A 27343-nucleotide genomic window follows, 5' to 3' on the forward strand; every position below is an offset into this window, starting at 1 on the left:
CCTACGCAAATAAAATTGGTATTTAGAGGAACACTCCAAAATGTAGTTCAGTAAAAAATATATGTAATGGAGGGTTTCAGAATATGATTCTGTTGGCTTCTTGCTAATCACACTCGTGAGATTAAGTCTCCGTTTTTTTTATTGTTAAAATACCTTGATTGTTATTATAGTTACAGATGTTGTTTTTGCTTACGCATTATGAATTAATCAACAACCTTGTAATTGTTTTGATTCATGGCCTTAAAGCCGTACGCAATTTACTTTTGGAGAGGATACTGTTGAAGACAAGCGGAAGTCTTGTTGCTTTGCTGTATTTTCCCTTAAGGTCCTTATCCATGATGCAATCTATTTAAATAAATGTCAATAATTGAATAAGATGTCTGCCTGCAGTGATTGATAATTACATCAGAAGGGTAATTATTAATGAACCTATCATTATCATACATTAAATGAATATTTCAACTCCACAAGGTCAGACATTGTTCCATCTATTAACATCACCACATCTGTGATTTTAGTTTGACAGAGTCACGATCAGGCTTATAACGTTCAGTTTGTCCCCCAACAAACCTACTTTTGTTTTTTTTTTTGCATTAAAATTCTACACCTGAACTCAGAGTCCCTGATAACAGGACATTGGGTCAAGCTGTCTGGCTTGAGTGGACTAACAAAAAAAGTCTCAATAGGCCATTTCTGAAAAGAAAGTAAGAAGACCATTTTGGTTCAAGGTGGATATTTCGGTTTCAATGGTTTACCTAAGCAAGATTGAAATTGTTCTGGGTATAGAACACAAGGTAAGTGCTTATTCCATCTGCCCTATAGATCTGGGTGGAAAAAAAATCTGGTGAAAGAAAATGTTTTTATCTTATTTAATCATCAGAGGCGATTTCTTGTTATTGTTTCATTGTAGTCTAATTTGAAAAGATAATTGTATTCGTTTTTCAATGTTTTTTTGTCATTATTTGGAATTATTTATTATCTTTTACGACTAACTGCATTTCTTTCAGTTTTTATAATTCCAAAACTGAATTTTCTTTCCCCAAAAATGATATTTAGAGATGTTCTATAAAAGATGTGCAGTTAACACAAGTAGATAACCCTAATAGAAAAACTAAAAACACAATTGGTCTGCTAAATATTATCCCCTAGAGACAAAATTGGCCTCTGGACTGCAAGTTTGAGATCCCTGTCCTATATGAATATGATAAAAACATTTGAGAAAAAAACTACAATAAGATAATGTGCATGAAATACAACTTAAGTTTATTCTATCATGGTGCAAATATTATGTCCCCGAACGGGAGCTGTTTGTTGAGCTCAAATCACTGCCATTCAATCACCTGGACCAACCATCGCAATTCTCTCTGGCCTGACAGTTTTTTTCCCCACTTCGATCTCACCCCCACCTTGCTCACCTACCAACACATTTCTTGCTTCCACTCAATTATTTGAGCATTTGGGCATTTTCTACTTGACCTCCCCACATCCCCTTTAGTCACTCCTTGTTACCCCACCAACTCGTTTTCCCGTCGTCTGTTCTTAACCCCCGCGACGCAAGCTTGCCGTACGCACCTGCAACCACGCGGGACACCTCGACACCGAGAAACCTCTTGCCTGTGTGCTTGGCTGTTCTCTGACGGGTCAATTAAGCAGCAAATGACCCCTAGAATCCACTTTAATAAGCCTAGCTCCACAGAATTGACTTTAATACATCACAATGATGACAGTAATTGGGTTGGACGCTTGATTGCATTTTTTTTCCCCCAGAGCAGTAATGCGCTACTACAGGCAACATAACATAAAAATAAGGATTGCTGCCGGTAAAAGGAGATATATAAACCATTATATCCCATCAACAGTGTCTCAGGTGGACTCTCATGGAAAAGTGACTGGACTGAAAGATCTTTGTCATCACAAAAAAAGGTGCAATTCTTCTGCGCTTGTGTCCTTTAAGACAGAGATAAGTGTAATTAAAACCAAAGGTGCACCCTCCCACCGATTAGCTTATCACGAGTAGATGTCCCATTTGAACTGGCAAGCCATAACAGATGATCCATGGTCTCACACCCACCTAACACCTCTCACCTATAGTTTCCTCCCTGGAAACTGTGAGAATGTAATTGCTTTTGCCTTTGACGTCAGCCAATAGAAAACAAAGAAGAAAATCAAAATCTATCGGCTCTAATAATTCCAGGAGTTGTTGGGAAGAAGCCCTGAGCGCCTATTTCTTCTTTTCGTCTGCCGGAGGGTCACGTCAATGCTTATTTAAATAAGTGTTAGTCAAAGCAAGTGGCGGAAATGGAAAATAAAAAAAATACACTACAGGGGTAGTTTCGGGGATTCATCAGTAGGAAGTAAAAAGAAAATTACCCATCCATCACGCTGACTTATTTGGATGTTTAACGGCTCCGGCCTGTCATCTGTCGAGACTATGCTTTATCATGTTTTTTTCTTCTTTTAATTAATTTATTTATTTAATAAACAAACACTCCTCTCCACTTCTTGTTAAACTTCCCTGTCTCATTTTGACATTTGGCTCCTAGTATGGTTGTTACCGTGGTTCAAGCATCTATATAGCAAGAATTACAACACTTATATATTTCCATTATTCATGCACGTAAAGATGGGGAGTTGAGATAAAAATATTTTTTTTGGGGGTCATATATACATCTTTTCGGCACCACTGTCCCACTTAAATTGGGCTTCTACTGTTGATAAACAGAAACCTAAAAGGAAAGCTAAAGGACAGTACAGGATGTAGCAGTGTGTGGTCTACAATAAATAATCTTGTGTCGACACTCACTCCAACCATAGAATGCCATTACATTAGCACAAATCTCGAATAAAGTAGTAGCTAAAGCCCTTGTATTTACCGCTAGGATGTTTTGTCCGGCGTACTTAAACTGGTAAAAGATCCATGGATTTAACAATGTGCAATGCTGTTCCAGACAGAGTAAAAATCGCCCCTGGCTTCAGGCTCATTTGGAAAAGAGGGAAAAACAGCTTCAGGGAACACAAACAGCAACTTCAGCAGATTTGACAAGCCCGATAAAAAGCATGATGGATCACCTTGAGAAGTACGCCAGAGGTCTGCATTTACACGCCTTTATGTAAATACAAAAGGCCTACCTACACACGCCAGCAACACTGGACTAGTGATGCTACTGCTGCATTAATAAATTCACTCAATCTATCTATTTTAGCAAGCAATTAGATAAGAAGGAAACATATTTGTATACAAGAAATGTTGCACTAAAATAATCCGTGAAAAAAAAAAAAGGTTTTGGACATATCAGCAACAGTGTAAGATTCATTTGAACATTGTTTATTTTCCATTAACTTTTGTATTGTGCACTATTGTAGATTATTTTAATGACCAAATTATCCAAAATTTCTGTATTGCCCTATGGTGATAATCGTTATTGTGAGCTTTGTATTACAAATTTTACCATAATCAAAAGCTACCCAGAGGTCCCCCACCCCCCTGCTATTTCTGTCACCAAAACTTCCCTTTTCAGTATTTAGGGCAAATATTTCCACTGAGAATAAACATACAGGATATAAAAAGGGCTGAAAGCGCTTGTTATGTGCACAGATCAGGACTCCTTCAGTCTACTCCACACTGACTCGCAATTGGCCGTTTTTACAACATAATAGTGCGTTGGCTCATCTATTTCTTCACAGAGGTGTTCGGCTCGGGTACCACGGTGATCACGCCGCAGTAAGAATAACCGTCTTTGTGATCAGGAAGCTGCCAGGTAACATGTTAACACTCGTTTGGGGATTTGTAGTGCAAAAAAAACGAGTGGAGAGCATCTTATTTTGACTGAGCAATTATTAGGCCTTGTGCTATATACCTGCCTGTTTCCAAGACGACCGTTCACCCCAACCTTTTCCCGAGCTAGTGCCTCTATATACCCAAGTTACAAGCTTAAAGTATATACTATATACGTATAAACATACACAGATATATGCATACATATACACATGGGTGGCAGCACAGCATCGGTAATGGCCGTGTTCCATTTACGTGTCCCTGTGAGAATGAGTGCACTCGACCTCTGGGCTTGAGAGTGCCACAGTTGAGTGGAATGCAGCCAGAAATAATGTATACATTATGTCTCCATCCTAAAAAGGACTACCGCCTCTTCCAAGGTTAAGGTTTTTAACTGTGGCAACCTCTATGAGTTAAAATATTTTTTTGGATTTTGTTTTACAAAAACATGTTTCCACCAAAAGTGGATCCAATCGTCCCTATTGATTTCCATTGGTCTGATTCATACCCAATGGGTAAAGAGGAACACATGAAGTTGCTTAGTAGGTATTGTGGAATACATATAAATGAAACAATGAGTGGGTTTGTTAAAAAATATTGAAAAGTACTGAAGTTCTGATAATGAAATGCTGTATCTGGGTAGAATAATTGATTGGAAATGGATTCAATGTTTACTAGTACTAAATTAATTTAAATGTTATTCATTCTGTTTTCAACAGCCATGTCTATTAATGTCAATGCAATTTTTGAGTATTGAAAGAGTTTAACATTTTAATACTGTTACAAAAGTTGTTTCTAGTTGTGGATAACACAGCAGACCAGTGTGGCTTATATCTGGAAAAATACTATTTTCTTGTAAAATGTGGTGGGGATGGCAAATAGTCAGGTGTGTCTTATTGACCAAAAATTACAGGAAGTGTAAACCCTTATTAAGGCAATAGGCTGGGGCTAAATAACAGCCAAGAAGAAAAACAATTTCAAGAGGACTCAAACAACACATCCTCCCGCTTGTTGATTTTGTTGTCAAGTGTGCAAGTGACAAATGGTCCTGCAGTGCGCAAACCCGCCCAGCTCATTTCAACCAAAGCCGATCCGTTCAGAGTGACAGCACCTCGCCACCCGTGAGGTCAAGATAGACATCAAGAACCTTTTCTTGGAGAATCATTACCATTTAGCCTTTTGCCATCCATTCCCACACCAGCCAGAGAGAGAGCTGAAGATAAAGAAAACATCCTCCTATTTTTCACCATGCGAGACCTTTTGAGTTCTAATTGTGACATAGATCATAAATGGTTTCGCAGTTTGCCTTGCGGGATACTGCTGGATAAGGTCAGTCTAACTTTGGCAACTGCAAAATCGTCATCATTTCATATGTATCAAGATGTTTGTGGGGGATTAACAAGATACAAATCTCCATAACACACCCCTACTTACTTAAAAATATACTCAATTAGATTCAGTCCCCTGACCCACTTACCTATAAAAGCTATGCCATGATCACTCACTGAATTATATCAACATTGCATTTCAACCAGAAGACAGAAAGTAGTAAGATTTACATCAACATGTGAACAGAGAGCACATATTACAATTAAATATAAGTACAAACTGCAGCTATTGTTTTCAAAAGTAAGGGTTCCAAATTGTACCAGTGTTAAGTTGGTACACAAATGAATACTAATCGATTTAACGGAGACAAGACAACAAAGGGATCACTATCCACAAGGTATACCATGTATGATGAAATGTTTAAAAAGTATGATTAGATCAAACTTAATGCATTACTTTCAAGTCAATACTGCAGGTGATTTGTCGACCTCTCCCAACTTAAGTAAGTCTGGAAGTCCATTATAAGTTTATCCATTTTCCAAGAATTACTCCAGGGCCCCCAAACAAAGATCAAGATTGGGGTAAAGAGAGAAAATAACCATCAAGACAGAGCCAGATCTCATTCCCTCCTGGAAACCTTATCAGGTCCGTGAGGTAAGAATTAAATATCTGTCAGTGGTTGAGTCTGTTGAGGGGTGAGGGCTCCTTCCCACAGACATCCTGCTGACTGTGTCCTTGGCAGGAAGACGGAGGCCAGCCCCTTCACAACACACGGCGGCCAAAAGGGGTTTGTCTGGCCAGCCCGCCATCTGGGATGGGGATATCCATCACGCGGAAACAGTGCACAGACTCTGCCGCTGGCACAGACGTTATCACTATCATCAACACTCACCTAAGGCTGGGTTCTCTTCCCAGCACTTTTGGGTCTAAAAGTGTCTCACAATGTCACCTGATAGCACAAGGTGATAGTACAGGCGCAAAGCCAAGAGCATAATATGTCTCGCTGTCTCTGTTCATTTGGAAAAAAAAGCAAAGGCAAACGAGTCAAATTGTTACCTTTGAAAATCAAATACCTTGCCATCTCAGATAGTACTACTCAACATCAGACGGTTGAAACTGAGACATTTTTTCAATATTTCATTTTTTTAGGGATATACCCCAAACAGATAAACAAATGAATCGGGTCTGATCACTAAATTTTCCGAGAACAGGAATTGGGTGAAAAAAATGGGTTGAAGACCTGCCATACCATTGCTCATCGCCCTTGACCTTGGGCTCCATACATTATTTTACCAATTAAAATAAATGTTTAATACTCGTTTGCTTTAACAGTATTTTATATATAAACATGTTAGAGTAATTTTGAATATTACCACAAAAAGACGCTCCCAAATCACAATTTTAAATTCAGCATTATTTCCTTTTCAATAAGAATACACTTGATAAATATTCAAACTTATTTTGTCAAACCGAATCTCCATGAGGCAAGCAGACCAGCCTGGACAATTATTCTTATTATTCCAGATGATTAAATGCACACCTCTCAGGAGGAGTAGGCACACTGGGGGGGAAATAATGAGCGTGTGTCTGTGAATGTGTAGGAGTTCCAAAGAACCTAGAGGCATCAACAGAACAGCAACAATAATCACGTGATAAATGAGTGACGGGTGAAGCAGGAGCAGGAAAATTAATGACATGAACCTAAAGTGACATCATAAATAAATGAAGCTGTCTGCATCTGTGCACGCACACATAAACCTGTGTGCATAGATGCACGCATCCAAACCCCACGTGTAGTCACATCACGTGTACCGGGAGGTATTGATGAAAGTGTAACAACTTCATAGTAAAATGAAGTTTTGAAATGTAGATTATCTTTTTTTTTCTTCTTTTTTTTTTACATAAAAGGTATACAGCATTCTGCAATGTTTACTACTTCATCAAACATAGAAAGACATATTTATCCAAAATTATATAGATATAGCATGACTGAAGAAAGAAACAATTCAATTCATTGTTTCAGCTTCTGGCATAATGTTGAAATAATTGGTTTTCTTTTCTGTTTTTTTTTAAATATATATAATATTGCAAAAGATGCTAATTTGTTGCAAGGCGGTGGCACCGGTGGTAATTTCCAAGATTAATGACTATTTGTTCCTCATACGGGCACGTGAGCGACATTATATTAATATGGATGCCACACCTGAGGGATGCTGGCATATGATGCTAATAATATGAGTTTATTTGTAACAGGCCCAGCTGATGGCCAGTCATGAAACACAAGAGTCCAGCGATGCCAGAATTCTCATTAAAAGGACCCCTTAAAGAAGAGACATGATTCCAATAACCCATTTTACAAACTGAAGGTCTATAAACTCGCCACTCAAGTTGTCAAATAGCCAAACTCAGCTTATTGTTGGTGTTCTTGTGGACACTGAAATTGAAGTTAGTGGATAGGCAAGTACAAAGTGTTGATATTAATGCAGGAAACTGCAGAATTTCAGTGTTTTGTAGTATATAAATAAACTTTAAAAGTGCCTAGTGATTGAGCCTGTGTTGCAAAGAAATTACAATTGCTTCTGAAGCCAAAGGCAAGGAGGAAAGTCAATTGGGACATCTGCTTGAGTTGAAACCGGAGTTTATAAAGTAGCTGCATTAGGCAAGTGACTTCATCTATATGGTCAGCCTCTCATCACACACTAAAAGAGTCATTCTGTATGATAAGGAGCAGTGGAATACATCGAGCGTGATTAACACATGGCCGACGCCGTTGTTGCGCTTGGCAGCTCGCCTTCTTTCCTCCCACTTCACGACCTCATGCCAGGAAGATAAAAAAAGAGCGGGTGCCGCCTGGTAACTAGGCAACCCCAATAGAGTATCTCCTGAAGACCTTAAGATGTCTCCCACCATGGTCTATCAATGAATGGAAGCATTTATGGAAAAGTGAGATGGAAAATAAGTGAAATAAATAAGAAATAAAAACACAGGGAGCAGTGTAGTGGAAGAGTCAAGTATGAAGGAAGAAAAGCACTAAGAGAAATGCTAACAGTGGCGCTGCAGATGGGCTTTGACGATGCTCATCCATTTGGGGGAGCGACAGCAGAAGAGTATTTTCTTCAACATCAGGAGTGCGCTATGAAATGCACCCTTGTCACATCATGTTCTCTGCCAGTTCCCTCCCTCTAAATGTCTTAGATTCTTTTTTCTTTGTGATGCTATTTTCTCAGTGTTAACTAAGAGACAAGTTGAGAAGGGTGGAGTACTCTTTCATTGCGCAGTAACCTAGAAAATGATAATACTACACTGCAAAAATTTGTCTTTCTTCTAATGTTTTAACATCTGAGACATTTTCTGCTCTATGTACACAGAAGTTGTAAAGGTGTAGACTATAATTCATTCCTTCAGTTTCTGAAACACTTTATCCATCTATTCACCAAAAGAATTGGACGCCATACAAATGGGTCACAAGTCCCTTTTTATGGCTTTGTCCGTATGTGGCGGCCCTGTTGTGTGGGGAAACCGGAGTTAGAAAACGAAACCTCAAAAAGTACACATTGCACAGCATTGGCATGTAATTTCTCAGTACTCTCAGGATACCAATAAGGGCAATTTAGTCATATAACATATTGATACTAGAACGGGTATTGGTGCAATATCAATCCTTTTCAAGAGCAGCACACCTCGCCAGAGTAACAAACAATATTAAATGTTAATATTTGCCAGCTCATGTCTGTTATGGTAATGAACTGCAGTCCTGTCGGGACAAAGATGATGCCTAAAGCATGTCTACATACTCTCTGCAGTTTTAATACCGCCATAACTCTCCGTGGCCCTTGAAGATGGATGCGGATCATGAAAATACAACAGTATTTTCAGCAACACTCCATCTCTGATTTATATGGACACCTTCCCTGAAGTGGCACTACAAATAATTGTTCCTTCTCATAAATACATGCTTGGACTTTTGTTTAAATTGCAATTCTGTAATACCTGGCTGACAAAGGCATTCCCCAAATGCACAATGTGTATTAAAAAAAAACCCAACTAATTGCATCATATGCATCCTTGCGCCGCCACACTTCCTTCCTAGCTGATGTGGTCAGAGAGTGTCTTCGTTATCAGGCCCCGCAGCAACACAGCTTGTTACCGAGCACACGTCGGCCATTGATCCTTCTCTCGCGCTACAATGAACTCTAGACTAGTGACACTGATAAATGACTTTCAGGAAGCAGGAAGGCGTGAACAAAAATGCAGAGATGGCGGCTCTTGCCGGGTGAAACACTAGGATTTTGCGTCTTTCACACCCTGCCTGAGAACAACAGCTAAAGGTGAAAATTAGGGGTGGGAAATTCTGATTACCTCCCGTCGAGATTAGATTTGTGACACAACACACACAAATTGCAATGCAATTATTATCCATAAACAGCACTCAACACTATATAATAGCAACATTCTTTTAGATTACTTTAACTCACATTTAATATATTTAATCTAGCAAGACTGGTTTTGAATGCTCATATTTGGATCCCAGACAGTGCTAGATGTCCAAATCACAGGAAACGGACGGGAGAGGCGGCTGAAGGAATGACAGGTGACGTGAAATGGCAGACACCCAATACTTACTCCTAAAATCATTTCAAAGTTTTAACCCCAAATTCAATCTATGAGGCAAAAATGATTCAGTATCAGCTTCATAAATCATCAAACCAACGACAGAAGACTAAAGCTGATTTGTTCATACAAAAAGAATAGCTTCATTTTGGTTGTTTGCATCAAAGCTGGAGAGAAAGAGAGAGAGAGAGCACTAACATCTCCGCTAATTACTATCCTATCGAGTCACAATGATGCAACAAACTTGCAAGCACCTCTAATTAAAAAGAAGCCGATAGCAGTCATCACAAAGCATCGTGTACGTCTATCAATGGACTGTGGCTTGAAAACATCATTTGAATTCCTAACTTAGGCATGAAGCTCAAACAAGGAAGTGTAACTATAATTTAACTCTACCCACATGCTATCGTTCTTTGGTGTCTCGCTTTGCTCGTACAGTTTCTTGTTGAATTATTAGAGGCCAATATGAAAGGACATTCTGAAACTTCAAAGCCACCTGAAAATGAGCTGCCTCGTTGCTGTTGTGTTCCACCAATTTTGCTTTGTAATGTTCTGTTCAAAGCCTTACAGCCGTGTGTGTGTGGATGTGTTTGCGTGTGTGAGAAATGAATAATGAATTCAATGTTCACACACAGTCCTGCAAAAGATTTATACCATCCCATTGAAAAGAGGACTCCAACCTTGATAGTCAGACTATAGAATTTGTTGAACCGCTGATCACCGATGCTCAAAAGCATGTACCCTGAAACCCTAACTTGACCATCACACCTTTTCCACAGGCTGGAAAGCCTTTTTTTACACGATAAACCCTGGCCTGCACTGCAATTATGCTTTCTGCTACAGTGACTGACATGCCAACATCCCAATAACTATGTGAACGGCTCCACAAAAACATCATAATTATCATCATGAACATCTCAAAGACACAATGACAACATGCCTAAAGAAACTAATCTACAGACAAGTTTTTGACAGTTAGGATGAACGTGTTTGTGTACACCTTCCAGTTCTTTCATCAGATTTTACAGCAGGTGATCTTCAAAGTGGGTGACTGAAAAGTCATGGAAAAGTCCCTAAATAAATAAGCGCAAGGTAATTTTGGTTTCAACAGCTTTGTTGTCAACTTTCTGTCTCCGCTGCTGTCTTTTAAAAAGGGACGAGCTCGCATGGGCTTTATTTATTTGTCAGTTGAGGGAATTAAGTGGTATGGTGCAACTTCTGTTCAAAAATCATGAAATGCCATTTTTTTTAGAAGGTGAAGGCCTGTCAAGTTGCCGCTCAGGTTATTGAATTGGTTGGTTTTTCTTGTTGTTGTTTTTCCTGCATGGATGAATCTCAAATTTGGTCGTCATATTTTGTGGGTTAATCCCCAATCAAACTCCAGAGATACTGGCAAGTGTTTATTTTTATTATTTTTTAAATCCAGGTTTATTAGTATAGTTAGACAACAGCCCTATTTCAAACGGATTGGAGCCATAGGTTCCCTACTCCTGGATTAGACCATCAAATTTAAAAAAAAAATGTTAAGATTATTTTTTTTTTAGGTTTCAAGACAGTCCTTCAAATGGTGGTCTCTAGCACATTATTTTGGGATGTTTTTAACAAACTATATTTTCAAGCAAAATTCAGACAAGGTTGATGTAGGAGATGACCTCAATCATACCGCGGCAAAAACACTTCTATTGTCATGACAATTCCAGTTATGGTAATGAAAGCTGGAATAAAATGCTCTGGGCCTGATGAAGGTTATGAAAAGTGTGTCATCAAAAAAAAGAAAAAAAAATCACTGAAAATAGGGGCCCTTTATTTGTGTATTTTTTTAATGCAACCAAAAATCACTAGTCATTGCCAATGTTATATATTTATATATATATATAATATATATAATATATATAATATATATATATATATATATATATATATATATATATATATATATATATATATATATATATATATATATATATATATATATATATATATATATATATATATATATATATATATATATATTTATATTTCCTTTGAGGCTCACTCCTAATATACATTCCTCTATTACTCAATGACCGTTGGTAAACAGGCACAAAGAATGAAATTTGAATGCTTTGTCGATTAAACTCATATGAAGATGTGCAGCCAATATATACAGATCATAAATTGCTAATGGATCTTTTTCCTACAGGCCCGTGGAATGACCTTGGCCTCGTCACCATGATAATTATCTTCAAAAATCAATGGTGGCGGTAGACGACGGAAATTAGAAGCTTGGACAAACAGCATCTTGGAAATGACAAGGCACACTCACGGGAAAACACTCCTTTTTTTCTAATCACATCCTTATTGAAAGCTCGGAATGATCCTTGTTTTACGGCAAATCAAAACAATTGGAATGATGATTAATGGAGAGCATATTTGGCAACAGTATTTAGGGTTTGACAAAAAGGCCCCGGTTTAGAATGAGGGTTTTAAACATGCATTAGTTTCAAAGAGGGTTTTTATGATGCCTTTCAATTCAGATTCAAGGTTGTAAACCAAAAACTCAAATATAGTCAGCATTTAGGGGTTTACATTACATGTGATTTTTTATGCTATATTATATTACATTATTAACTCTCATCATACTTGTATAATGACAATAAAAGCATTCAAATCAATTTGCAACGTATATATAATGTATTCCATTCATTGTCTGATTTTAAAATCAATATAAGCAAAATAATGTTTTGCTTGAAAAAATGATACTATTGTGATAGTTATATAATTTTCACTATTTCATAAATTCTTAGTATTTATAAAAAATGACTTTTTAAATTACTTTAAAGAGGAAATATAATTTAATCATTATATATTTTTGTTTTTGCATTCAATATATGACTTGCCAAATATTAAAATGTTATTTCTTAGTACTTGACGATACCAAGGATTTTTTCTTTAGTGCATTTCAACATCTCATAATCCAATTTAGAGCTAATTCCTCCTGCTTCGATAAATATGCCGTTTGGTAATAAAATGATGAGGGCCAGATCCAATTTTACTCGTTTCACATTTACAAGTAGCAAAACAAGCATAACGCTGATTCAACTATTTAAAATGAAAACACATGAATCCTAAATGAATTCCGTCGTTATTATTCAGTGAAGCTCATATGTTAACACGATGTTTAATTCCACCAGGACTCAAACTCCCTGTGTTTCATTTGCAGTTTAAATAAAACACACAAAAACATTCAACTTGATGGAATTAGACAGTAGCACACAAGGAGCCAAAGTACTTTAGTTTACGTGGTCTATTAGGCACCTGAATGTTGAATAGTTTGCAAAAACTGGTTGCAATGAATGCCAAAAGCAGCTCAAATGTACTCACCCCCCCCCATTTTTTTTGTTTGTTCTAACCCCTAACTCTTATTAATGATTCAAAGCAGACCCTGTGCTGTAATTTTGAAAGTATAGTCCGTGTGGTGACGCCACAGCAGAATATTTAATCTAGAAGAGGAAAGATGCGAAAGGTTGGCCGGTCTCCCGCGCACTGTGGGAGTGCTGAGAAATTCAGCGGAAGAGTCAGGTGAGAATGGCGAGCCATCTGGAGAAGTTGCTTCGCAACGATAATTAACGCCTGCCTGCCTGCAAGGCATTGTCTGAAGAAGCGGTAAGGAATCCCACCTTGAAGAAGAAAAAAAATATCGCAAACGACAGCTGAAAGGTGCCTTAACATGTTTTTTTTTTCCTAGGAAGTGTTATGTAAAGAGGACAGGCTTTGTTATGTGTACAGCCATGATGAAAGACAAACAGAATTATTTGTACTGGATTTCAGTAAGATTCGTCGAAAAAATTAAAATACCAATTATAGATGTCACACTTGAACACAAATGAAAGAGCATAAACTCCTGATATTGCATTTTCCCAGAAAAAGAAAAGATGAAGTATGAATGTTGTACTTTCACAAGAAGATGACAAACTACTGATGATGCACTTTCTAAAAAGGTAGACAATCTATTGCCCTTGGCTTTTCTAAAATACTGATTACCTTGCAAAAGAAGCACAGCAAAGCTTCAATCTTACACACTTCTAATAAAAAAAACATTGAATTGCAAACATGGTACCTTCTTAAAAATAAGACACATTTCCTATGCAGCATGTTTTAAAAGCTAGTCATCGATTTTCAATCACATTTGACATGACTTTACTAAGTAAGTAAACTCAAACAATTATAATGTTCCTGTCTTTGGCGCGAATGAAGTAGCTTGAATAGCACTTTAAGACCTTTTCAAAGGCTCCAAGCCATTTTTTGCATGAATGTTGGCTAGATTTATCTGCATGGCGCATTTGCATTTGCTTGACACTTTTCTGCTAGTGCATTTCCCTCCCTGTGAAGATCGGCATCTTAATTGAGGTCGCGCTTCGTCTCGCAGGCCGCGGAGGTGGATGACATGGGAAAATCAACAGCAGGTCAGACGGCCGCTCGGCGAGCACGTCGGCGGTTTTTGATAACCCCCAAGTTGAGCTGACCTTGATTTTTTTTCCCCTAGACTCATCTGCATTCCGCTCATTGCATTTGTATCAATAAAACATAATTCACGGTCATACTTTGGCTGAAGACTTCTGCGGTTTACAACCGGGGTGAGTTGATCAAGTGACGAGATATTTAGAGTGTCCGTTGCTCATTCGTTACCAATGGTTACAAAGTTACAGACATTTTTCTAAATATGTATAAATATTTAAAAATATGAATCATACTGCAAATGGATGGCAAATAATTCAGGTTGTTCTTGGCCTAGCCTATAGTTTGCGGTTATAGCCTCCAGCATGCCCTCAGACCCTGTGAGCATAAGCGTTAGTATATATATGTACTTTATACTATAAGGGATGTGACAATATATTGATATGATGATATATTGCAATACTTTGAATGCCAATAGGTTATCGATAAGCTTGAGCCAAAAATTTATGTCTTTATAGATCTTTCACAGTTTGAAGGACAAATCGATATGAACAATTTGTCTTATTTGGAAAAGTGACATTAAGTAAGTATCATTTTTTTTTATTATTCTCTGGTTGGGTTTCTTTTATAACTCCGTTTTCTTCAACTATTGTACTATCACTATTACTGGTGCCACTACAATCATCAATTGCGCACTCTATCTAATTTGTACTCTTTTTAAAATCAATAATTTCTTTATTCCAGGGATGAAAAGCACCAGTAAATGATGAGCATTTGCCTTTTTTTGTCTGTGAATAAAGGATTCATATCGATACAGCGGTAGGCATTTTTACAGTCTAATTTACGATGCTTTAAAAAAAAAGACTTTTCCTCATTTGAATCTCCAGGAGAAATTAATTTGCAGATGTACCCCTTAAAAATATGAAAAGGTTCCATAGATGAAAGTATGCATGAGACACTGATGACATCAATTATTAAAAATCTTTTTTTTCTTCTTTGGTAAGAGAATAAAGAGCAAGGAATTAAGGGTTTTATAGATACATACATTTAAATATTTCTAGAAAATGAGTACGTTTCCAGTCAAGTGTTTTACCCTGAACTGACATTAAGTTTAACCAAGTTGTCACCTCAATCGTAAATTACCCGCTGCTCATGTAGTTACCAATGACAAAAACAATAAGTACTCGCAATTAAATAAGTATTTGACTCTAAGATCCCAGTACTTGGGCATTAGCCTGTCACTTTTGCAGAGTGTGTGGTCCTTCACTTAAGACTGTCAGCAATAAATGGCAGTGCACACAAAGGCTTTTTCAGAAGGATAGCGACAAAATAAGACCTTTCACCTTGGTCTGATGAGGAAAAATTAGACTTTAACAGGCTGGAAAGTATCTTAGATTGACAGGCACCAATGGGGGCTTATTCAGTAGCATATGAATAAGTATTGTAGATTTAAGATGGTTCTTTTAAAGAATGTGCAATGTTGGTTGTCTTTTTTTTGTTATTTATTTTGCTGCAATTAATTGGCTACCAATATAGGGTGTCCTCGCCTAATTTTGGAATGTTTCAAAGTTGGAAGGGCAATCAATAGTTTGGCATGATTTTCCATCACTAAAGCTGGGGAAATGGCTTCCACAACAAAAGTGCAGTGTTAGCTTTAAGTTTGCCCAATGGAAGCAGTTTGACGTTGATAACGAATATGTTTGGTTAACGGAGTAATTAACCTTGATAAATAGTGAAATTACAACAGCAGTGGTTTGGGTGTTCAAGGATAAGAGCCGGGGACAAAAAGTCTTTCTGGCCCGAGGAGATGATGGTAATTAAACACGACCGAGGACGAGATTCATGTGCGAGTTTCCTTCCAATGTTCAATAATGTTCCTTCTGTATGGAGGGACCAGAGCAGCTCTTGATAGGGAATGCTCTGTGTCCATTTCACACTTTAAAACGATTTGGCTCGTTCTGAACTCGGCGAGGTTCAGTCAAAGGGTTTTGCTAGTAGCTATGAAGTCTTTCATTGGCTTAATGCCATTTGCTTGAAGCCCAGCCACAGAACTCATTGTCTCTGTGCGGCTGTTTAATTGAGGCCAAGTGCATAGGGTTGCACCCCCCAAAAAAAGACTTTTACAGGGCTGCTGAAACTTTCTTAGTAGATTTGACTTGACATTATTTCTTCATAATGGAGGAAAAATGAGTTTATCACTAGTACACGCCCAACTCCTTTCAAGAGGGAGTGTTGCAGCAAATGTGCAAGCTAATCTAGTTATTCTTTTTTACTTTTTTTTATTTTTTGTCTGACAATACATTATACAGACATCTTCAAAAAATGTATAGTGGGTACCCAATCAACATTAAGCAAACTTACCAATTCCATTTTTCATCCTACTATTTGGGGAACTATTTTACTTTTCTCTTAAATTATAAAATACATGTAACCATAAAATGTCTCAATTCAAACTGCCAACTCATTCCAAAAAAGACTGCTACTATCTCCATCTATACCGATCCTCACACAATTTAAAAATGGCCGTCACAGCTATTTACCAATATTGAGAAGTAACATTTCCATTTAAATGTAGTCCAAATCACACAGATAGTACCCTATTTTATCAGCACTGTACAAATTCAGACTAAAATAAGACTGGCTTGAAATGTGTCCAGCAGGGTGCCAGTGGATGCTGTGCCGAGGCTTAAGTTCTCATCATTTTATATGATTGTATAATTCTTTATATTATACTTTCATAACAACTGTGTCTGTGAATCCTCTTGAGGACCTCACTGCATATCACAATAATTCTTATCTCTTTAGGCTATAAATAAGTTGCCACCAAGAATTGATATAATTCTTTAAAAAATGTATCTGTTTGAAAAAGGAACCGAAGAGGTGTGAACTAAAATTTTGCACGAGAATAGTGTCTATTCTACATATTTGCCGGCGCTGGACGTCCAATTCACTTGGGAAGGAATGTTCATTCACCCCTATTAGTCAAAATAGATTGTAATTCTCGCTCTGTCCGTGGCAGCCATTGAGTCAAATGAGTGCCCATTAAGGATTAAAAGAAATACCAAATACAAAATACAAAAGTTATAGCATGAAAGGGTTAAGACTTGACGTACTAACAATGGCTGCAACACCGTAGTCGCTCGCTTCTGGTTCTTGGGGACAAGCAAAGCCACAGTTCTCATTTACAGCCAGTAGCTACAAAGTAGATTTCTAAATGATCCAATCCATCATTTGTCTGGCACGTGACTTTAATCAATGCACTGGGAGTAGGTAAAAGGCCCCTGATTAATCAGCAGGTCATTGTGCACAGAATCGATGAAAACACCCAATGGATCATGAACTTTGGGAGTGTCCAATGTGACCAACATTCAGGTGTGACCATTAAATCTATTAACGCAAAAATGTGACAACTTGTTCGGTCATTCCTCCTAATTTTGATATAAGTGCCACTCTATAGTGTGTTTAACAAAAGTGGAATAATTTCAAACTGGCAAACCTTTCAGCTGATGTGAGCTCACATTACAACAGAGAATATCCCTCCTTTCAATGTCTCCCTGGGTTTCCTCTTTCAAACTGAGTGTGTGTGTGTGTGTTCCCTCTGCTTTCATGCTAGGTTGAGCTTTTGAGCCATTGTCGGCCTTGTTTAAATTTTAAAACAAGCGACGGAGGGAGAAACAAAGAGATGCCAAAAAAGGAGAGTCTCTCCCATCGACTGTAACTAAAGGTGCATTTCTCAGGAAACGTCGCGCGCAGTCATGCCGAATATCTTTTTGCTTTGTCTGGAAAAAATGAAAACGTTGAAGAGGCTTCGGCTCTCATGGTCGGGGGATCGGTCCAGCGAGCATAATTCTACGACGGTCTAAAGTTAACATGCTGTATGGGGCGTCAACTTCGGCGGCAGTTTCCAGAATGTTTTGGAAGAGTTCAGAAGAGGAGAATGGAAATGTGTCAAAAAGTAACACTTTTAAGCGAACACGTCATGCATCAGTGGAACCTGATTGAGAGGGATGTTTCATCACAACTATCTTGACAGAAACCGTGTTGTGCTCGTGAGTGAGCATCTTGTGGTTTTAAGGTTGGATGAAGAAATCATTGAGGAACATTACAAAAACAAAAAAAAGGAAGTTGTGACACATAATTAAAATGTCTTGGCTGTCTGCTAAAGCTAAAAAAAGAATACATTTTGGCAGACTCCTACGAGATAAGCCATGTGGGTACTCAAGTATTCCATTTTGTGAATTTCATTTCAATGTGGATTGAAGCTGAAAGAAGAAACTAATTACCTGTAACTAACCAAATCTGCCAAGTTATTTCATCACCATTTGCCAACCTACTTTCCTAAGAATGGAAATAGACAAAATGTGAGCAGACTTACTGTTCTGAAATTAATTCTAAAAGACCCACAATATTTAAAAAGTGTTTTCAGTTTCTCAAAAAGAGAGAGAGAAAAAAAACAAAGCAGATGAGTGAGGTCGAGCAGAAGGTTTGGGGGGGGGGAGGCTGAGGGCAAACGGGATGCGACTGTGACTGCTGTCGGACTTGTCACCAAGCTAATTAGCCAAAAGGAAAGTGGGCCACCACCCATATCGGCCTCTGCAGCATTGGTTGCAGGGCTCATCACAAGAGATTTTCAGTATTACACTTTAAGTGATGTAGCGTGCTTCCTCTCAAGAGAGATTTTCATCCCGCTGCTTGGATTTAGGGGTGGTAAAGTAGCACTCTGGTTTAAAGGACACTGACGACATAAGATACAAATGAGTAAAGAGCCTGTCTGGGAATAAACATGTCCACTAAGGATGCTTTCCCTAGCTAAAGATTTCATTACTACTGCATGTTAGAAAAATAGAGTGATACTACTAAATAGATTTCAGATATTTCTGAAATGAAAAAAAATAATATTTGATTGCTGTGATATGAATATTGTCAAAAAAATACCAGCTCCAAGTATTGAGTGCTATTCCAGCGCAAAAGAGTTAACAAGGAAGTGACTTAGAAATCCCCCAACATTAATAGGAGGCAACCAAAAATCTACAGGAAGGTATTGCTTGTTCAAGAAGTAAAGGAGTAGATACAGTATGTTCCTAGGGAAAACAATATTCTAAGTCATTTATTTATCTGCAGGTAAAATACTCTAGGAGATGTCTCAAGGTAAAACGTTGAATTCCTTCCTTCCCACAACACACTGAATGATGTTCCCAAACTTGAACATATATCATCTCAGATGTTGACATTTTAATATATGTGCAGGCGATATTTTCAAATTCCTCTCAAGATTGTGCCAAGGTAAAAACAACGTAGAAGTTCAGCCCGGTCGTTGGCGCTGCCAGGACCCAGACAAATTAATTGAAAGTCAAAGAAGAAGCCTAGTTGAGCTGATCCGTAGCAAAACACAAACGACCTAATTGGATTGTGACAAGCTGAGGTAATTCCTGCAAGTCGTGTGAATCTATGCAATTCCAAGTGTCATCTACAGGTTTCAGATTACTACCCTACTTTAGAAGCTACCAATCAAATGTAGTAAATAAGTTATTCGTTGTGGACACAAAATTATCAGAATAGCACTCATTTTGTATAAATCCACAATGTTTACAATTCCTCATCTATTTGACTTTCATCCAAACCAACATTAATCACACTAGGCCATTATGCTTGCCTAATATTACATAGTGAACACAATGTGTGCAGTCGTAAACAGACTAACACTCTCGATTTTAATCTATCCGGTGACAAGATGACTTTTCCGGTAATGTTATCAGCACTCTTTCAAGATAAGCAAAAGGCCACTCTGGGCTCTACCAAGAAAATTGTATATTTACAACAGTGGATACAGAGGGGGGGTGTCACAGTGCTTTCACACAATAAAATAACAAAAACTGCATTTGAAGGAAAACCACGGCCATCTTAAACATGACCTTTTTGGCATCCAAGCAATTGCAGCCAGCCATCTAACAGCGTCGCAGACCACTAAACTTTATTAGCCGCTTTGTTCGCCACTAATCCGGTTTGGCCAGGCTTTCCTTTGTCCCTGACTGCTAGATGACACGAGAGCGGCTTTAATGTAGCCCATGCATCACGGGTCAGTTTTGTGTCACGGCGTCGGGGTTGGAGACATGACGGGATACAGCAGAGAGCGAGAGGGTGTCAAGGCGACGCCCCTCATGTCCTCGTCTCTTGAAAGCCATCTCAATTACGGTCCGACTTGACTGATTACTTTCCTTTCAGCCCTAGTTCATAATAGGTGTGCGGTTGCTATTTTCCAAGTGGAAGAGCACATATGTTCTCAAAAGGAAGGTTATTTTGTAGGTGAGCAGATCTGTCTAATTATCTAAGTAAAATAGTGGTCAGGTAGCCTGTCAACTGCCAATGGTAATAGTATACTAAAGCAATAGTCAAATGGATATTTCCATGAAACATGTATGGAAAAACAAAACATAGCAAACAGTGATTACATGGGTATTTTTGTCCAAAATGAACGTTTAAATTTGAGTTGAATTCATCATAGTTACCATAGTTACCAATTTTCTTGCAGTAATCCATAAAACTTACCTTTTTTCCATTGTGTTTTTGACACAATAGCATTGTGTGCATTATTGTGTAACAATGACAAAGACAATACATAATGTTTGGGTCTCATTGTTTCTTTTGTAGTCTTTGTTATTATTACAGCGCATTGTATGTTGTTGCATCATCTAAGATGTGCATTACTATCAACAATAAAGAATTTTTTTTGTGGCAATAAGCTTCCAACATTGACACATTGAGTGGATCTTTTGTCATTCCTATTATTATTCACATCTATTTAGTTGCATTTAAAATGAATATGAAAATATAACTTACCTAAGGTGTGGCTTCAGCTCAGCAGGGATCAAAAATGTAGAAAGATTTGTACAGATGATAGGGTATCAGACTGAAGCAGAGCTGATATTTGGGTCACACTGGGGTGAACATGTCCCAGTTGGCGCCACATCTTGATGCGGGAGCTCCAGTTAGTACCCCAGTCTTTTCCTTAGGCTTCTACAACAAAGGGAACAAGAAAAGAGCATGATTGCTGTCCGGAAGCTAGACTAAAAATACACATTTGCTATTTGAATTAATGGTCATTTGACAGAGGTGGCAAAAGAACATGGACTTTGTACCAAAATAAAAGCACAGACACATTGCTAAAGTCACACTCCTGTAAGTAGACAAGAGTCATTAGAAAAAAAAGGTGAAAATAATTTCTACCTGAGTAGAATGAAGTATGTAGTTATACTGTGTTATGTACATCCACTTTCCAAGTTAGACAGCCAGAAAAACTACAGACTTTAAAAATCGGAAACCATTATCACCGGCAGATTGAAAGGCCTGCCTTTCTTTTCTTTTTTTTTTTCAATGATGCCACCAACCACCACACACAAAAAAGCGCGTCTGCCTGACAGAGTCGAAGCGCATCAATCTCCAGCCCAAGTGGCACATCGGAGTGACAGGAACACAATATTGGACCCACTCTGAGTGCAGAGGAGCTGCCGGCATTCCGAAGAAAAGGTCAGCCGAATGACGAACATGAAACAGCCACATGATGAAGCCGTGCTAATGAGCTTACTTGGCACGGTGCGGCAGACCTGCCTGATGCAAGGGGCACCATTCCAGATGCTTTCAGGAGAAATGTTGGAAAGCAAACCATCACCACAGCTACGGTCGGCTAAGCAGTGCCCCCTTCACTCAATCCAGTAAAATCAGGATTGAGCTCAAAAGGTCAGTGCTAAAATAAATAAGCCTACTGCTAATGTTTCCATGTTAGATTGTTGGAGGAGGAGCCGCCACACACCAAGCAATGAGGCCCAACATTATTCTGTCACTGTATAGTATACTTTTCAGGTTCCTAGTTCGTTGAAAATTCACAAAAAAAAAGATGAGACAAGCCAGGTATCATTTTGGCATGGCATTTTTTTAAACCACTTAACCCTTATTCAACTTTGTGTATAAAAGAACGTGTTAGAAGTACATTTGAGGTTTTCCTTGACATCTAAAAGTGTGAATGCTTTATTCAAACTCCAATTTCTATGACTTCAAGGACATCCCACTTTGAGATAAACATAACTTTCTGGAATAGTAGTCTTATTCCGCCCTACTTGCGCTTCAAAAAGCAAAACCTCAAGGAGAGCAGAAGAAAATGGTAGTATATACAATAGTGTGCACACTAGTGTTCCAATATATGTATCGTGGGAGTGGGTCAACATTTCAGGGAAGTTTCCAGACCAATGGCTAACTATATTAACATCATTCCCTATGTGTCAGACTGTGTGAAGCTGCAGCAACAATGCATACGCAAGTTAAACGTACCCCCCTGACTTATGATCTTGGCTTCCTGCACTAAAGAAAACAGGAAATGGCCTTTCAGCCCACTTAAAATGGTCCAGAGGCCAGACAAGATTGCCACCCAACTCCTCTCACCAAGTAAAGGAAGTTGAGTCTTTCCTTTCACAGTTTACTCTAACTTCAATTCAATACTTTACAAATCCTGCCACATGAGAATAAGCCAAAGTGTACATTGTTGACTTCAGGTGTTTATCATGTTTTTTAGCTTTACTAAAAGAAGCAAAGCAATTAAATGTTGCTTTTTCTTACTTTTTAATCTGTCAAATGTGTCCACTTGATTGGAAAAGCATGTTCATTTGTCAGCAAGAAGCTGATCAGGGAATTGTGAGGCAATCCATCACAAAGTTCTGCTCAGCCAGTGTGTGTTTTCCCAGGCAATAAAAAGTTTATAAACTATTGATGTTTCACCTGCCCAAAAAGAAAAAAACATTTCCTATGTTGTGCAAATTATCTATGTAGCTTATTTACAGGATCGGTGCAACTCTTCTGGCAATGAATGACATGCGATTGACACCAAAAGTTGACCAATCAATTATGAACAGGCAGATGTAAGAACCTTATCCATACCAGTTAAAAAAGCTTGGACTTACTTTCAAGCCCTCCGAGTCTTAATGAAGTAGGAGCCAATGAGTTAAATGCTACCAGTTATTCATTTACATTTGATGTCCTCAACTGCGTCCCCAAAGGTAAATAACCCATACCTTCAAAAGAATCTGATGTCTGGGAAGCATCTTCTTGTGAACAGAGAAATAGTAGTGACGCGCAAATGTGCACACACCTAAAACGAAGTCCAGGAGAAAGTGCACAACCTAGAGAGCAAGATGCGGTGCACCTGTCTTTTCAATTCTGCTCATCCGACCATGATGCTTTGATCCACTACGTCTTACGGCCAGACGGAAAACACAACACTACCCCCAGCCTCCCCGTAGAGTAATGGCGGTGGTGACCTGGCATTTTGGAGATCATGTCAAATTTTGGGCTATACCAACGTGTACACACACACATACATAAATAAATACACGTATTGTTATTTCTGAAAGTACATTTCAGAGTTTGGAGAGTGCACCAGCTTTAGTTATCATTGAATTAATTCCACACAGCTCCCAAACCCTCTTCTTCTCTGAAAGATATGTAAAATATCCATTTTACGCCCCAACAGATTTGTCATTGACTCAACCCTCAGGTGAAGAGTAGAAAGAGAAAAGGAATCATAAATTTAGTTTTTTTTTTCTTTGTGTGTGCTGGGAGGGCAAAACTCTGTTCACAAATCCAATAATAACAACCGGCAAGGAACAAATTGGGAGTAAATAAGCAAATCAGTCACTTGTTTGAATTTTCTGCTATGAAAGGCAAAGGAGGAAACGCAAATACGTGACTTGCAGTGTAGTGCATGAAAATGTTACAGATTTTGTTCCATGGTAAGCCATAGCAAAATAAATATGATTGTTATTATGTTTGTGATTGGCAGGCAAACAAAACGGTCTCCTCGCATGTATAGGTTGTGATGCAACTGCCACTTTGAGGATAAGAGGGAATGATGAATGAATAAGTGAATGTCTTATCATTAGCAGCAATGGAAATAGTAAAGTAAAAGGTAGGCAAGGCAGGGAAAGGAAAATCCAATGTGCAACAAAGTAATTCAATGTGCTTTACATCATCTAATTTCAACAATTTTGCTGGTTTCTGATTCAGAAGCTTTTTGTAAGAAAGGGCAAAAACAAAAGTTAGGCAAGTCTTATCTTCAAGATTTAGTTAATATAGGCTGAAGACAAATGTATATGTAAACATTGAAAAATACTCAAATAACAACTGTTTCAATATGAAGTCCCAGAGTGTTTAGGTGAAAAAAAAGCGACAATGTTAGCTGAGGCGCACTATCTGCACAAGTCTCATTGTATATACCCGTTTGATTTAATACCTTCCTCACTGGGCACAAATTGGATTCGGGCTGCCTAAATGGATGGTTGAGCGATTAATGACAATGTGGCTTCACAATATATTGAAGCTCCTTTCAGTGTGAAATTCTTTGTCACTCGTAGGCGCTCCACAAGTTGCGTGGAGTGCTCGAGCGAGCATCTCTGGCTTTTCGCTCTCCATCACATCAGAAATGAGAGCCCAGAGTCGTGCAGACAGTCGCTCCAGGATTGAATTGCTTAAGCTCAGAAATTACATTGAAATTCCAGTTCAGCGATCATGAAGATTGCCGCTCCCCAAACAAACCCCGAGCAAAAGGGGGGGAAAAAATATATGAACAACTTGTTCTTGGCAGGAAACTAAACTGATAAGTCGAGTGCTGTGAGCTTCGGCGGAATCATTGCAGTTTTATTTAGTTTTTCTTCATTATTTTTTTTCTCTAAGCGCACACTTTACCCATGTGTATCCTACATTTTTTATCACTACATTACTATCAAGAGCAGCACAAAATAGAATTTAGCCACTAAAACTAAACTGTCATATGAATATTGATATTTTTGCACTCATGTACTGTATCCAGCTTTTTTCAATATTGATAATTCAACATTTTGAAACTATAAGCAACACTGGACTTTAAGTCACAGGATTCAAACTACAGGAAAACAGTAAGTGTTTAAAGTCCAAAAACTCTTAAATATTCCTGTACTACACCATGACCTTGAAATTCAAGAACAGGTAAGGAAAGGCACATGTATACGATTTAAAATTCTAAATAAAATGACTTAAAAATGCAGCACGGCATACAAGGAACTAGTCTTAAAAAGGGAGATGCCCAAATATATATATTTTTTTAAAATGGGCAGATAGTAAAAGCTAACGGAAGACGGCAGGGATGAGGGATTTAAACTCACAAGGCAATGACATACGCTGAGATAAATCTCCCTTATTGTAATATTGCAATGGAGCTAGTGGGAAAGCTCAGGAGAACGGTGAGCTGTGTCTGCAGGAGGGATTTCACTGAGATCAGCTCAGACCTTAAAGTGCTTATAAATCTGATGACTCCCTCTAAAAGTCAAATCCATCCACGTCGGTGGGAGACGACCTGATGGGACAACAGGGATGGAAGTAAAATCAACTCTCCAGGACAATAAAATTGTACTTTCCCATTCCCAACGTAAAACTGATTGGACCTTTAGCACCAACAATGGCAACCAATCAGTTAAATGAGTGCCCTCTTCTGATTTTTCTTTCAAGGTCTAGTTGAACATGCCTGAACCCCACAAATAAGAACGCGTCTAAAATTGTAGCCAACGGTTTCGAGAAAACACGTTTTATTTACGCCTCTGTATCAAACAATACCCATCTAAGCTCCAATATTTTGTGATCTTCAAAGAATGTGGGGCTACTTTATGACTCCTAAACTAAGTTGGGGGCCATCTTTTTCCTTTTCCTTTGGCCTTGACGGAACACTCCCTCCCTCGCAAGAAAGAAGAACAGGAACTCTGGAGATAGAGAAATAAACAAAGAATAGAAACACCTGGAAAACTTTCCCTTACATCCTTTTGCGGTGCGAAGAAGACTAAGTGAATGTGTGGTGTCTTATCATCCGCTGCCACCGTACAGATTAGTGCAATGAAGAAAAAAAAAGGTGGTGGAAAAATGGAGGAGGACAAGGGAGACAAAAAAGAAGAAAAGCTGCTCTCTGCTATGAGAACAGACAGTCGCATTAGCTTCCTAATGAGAAGAGACAGAGCAATACTGAGCCCTGGCGAGGCACGGGAGAAGCTGCCACCGTGGTGGCCCACCCACAATGCTTTCCTCTTCATCCTCATCCCCCCCTCTACGTCCCCTTCACTTTGCATCAGATATCGGCGGCTAGCAGGAGAGGCTTGTCAAGGACTGAACTCGCATGCTATCAATTATATTTTGACCTGGCTCACAGAGATAGTCGGATTCTGGTGTACAACCAAAGCCGCGACCCGGTTATCGTTAACCAAGTGCTACCTTTCTGATCACACTATCCAGCTGTGCTCCCCTACCGTTGATTTATAAAAGGGGATCTGTGTGAATATTTCGTGACGTTCTGACAAGGCAAAGAAAAAGATCCTCTCGGTTTTCCCCTGAACAGAAAGCACCCAGCCGTATCGCGTAAATCAGGCTGTAATTTGACATAAGTGCAGCAAACTATATCAGTTCACTGCTTGCAACGCTGAGTATTGCTATGCAAAATAATGAAGCCCATCACAAAAGTTGGAAAAATCTGCCTTCACAAAGACAACTACATATAATCTGTTGGAAAAAAAGGAAAGAAACGATTTGCAAAAATCCACATGCTACCACGAATGACTGCAGATAGGAAGGAGCCCAACTAGACAAAAAATAAGCATTCTAAAATAACACTACATCTCCTGCACTGATATGATCTGCTAGAGTCCACCTCAGCAAACTATGAGCAAAAAGGAAGGTACACACGAAACTGTTTGTCAGCCAATGCCTTTAATTTTGTGGCCAGCCAATTGCAGGAAATCAATCTGCGATAATCTACCAGAAAAAACGTATCCAATATGTCAACATATCAATAATCTGTCACATTCTTAATAAGAATCAAATCACGTATAACAACACAAACTATTCTGTGGCAGTGAGAGAAAAGAATGAATTGTACGATTTCTGTATAGTTTGCAAAAGATTTGGCTGTCCAGGGTAGTAATTTGGCCGAAAAACGTGGATGACGTGTCTGGTTAGAAGCAATTATGTTCAAGTGCCGCCATCTATTAAGTTTTTGTTTGTGTTAATTCTTCACGGCTAGCCCTGGTTGATGCCAAGTCTGTCTTTTTGCACCAGGCAATTAAAAGTTTAATTAGGCTCAATGAGAAACAGCTAAGCTTTTCCCAGCAACGCTTGTAAGGGCAAGTGTAC

The 27343-nt window shown here is 38.5% G+C and overlaps 2 long non-coding RNA genes across 3 annotated transcripts in view; one reads left to right on the forward strand and one right to left on the reverse strand.

Moving 5' to 3' along the window:
* The window catches only part of LOC144207443 (uncharacterized), a 98489-nt gene that overhangs the window by 39123 nt on the left and 32023 nt on the right, over positions 1 to 27343 (reverse strand). For both annotated transcript variants that reach the window (XR_013328661.1, XR_013328660.1), the window contains exon 4: positions 20990 to 21166. This is a non-coding gene — a long non-coding RNA (uncharacterized LOC144207443). The remainder of the gene's footprint in view (positions 1 to 20989; positions 21167 to 27343) is intronic.
* LOC144207639 (uncharacterized) lies at positions 12628 to 14898 on the forward strand. The gene is made up of 4 exons (XR_013328742.1): positions 12628 to 13360; positions 13443 to 13695; positions 14066 to 14160; positions 14241 to 14898. It is a non-coding gene; the product is annotated as an uncharacterized LOC144207639 (long non-coding RNA).

The sequence above is a fragment of the Stigmatopora nigra genome, chromosome 14 (genome assembly GCF_051989575.1).
Source record: "Stigmatopora nigra isolate UIUO_SnigA chromosome 14, RoL_Snig_1.1, whole genome shotgun sequence".
Classification (NCBI taxonomy): domain Eukaryota; kingdom Metazoa; phylum Chordata; class Actinopteri; order Syngnathiformes; family Syngnathidae; genus Stigmatopora; species Stigmatopora nigra.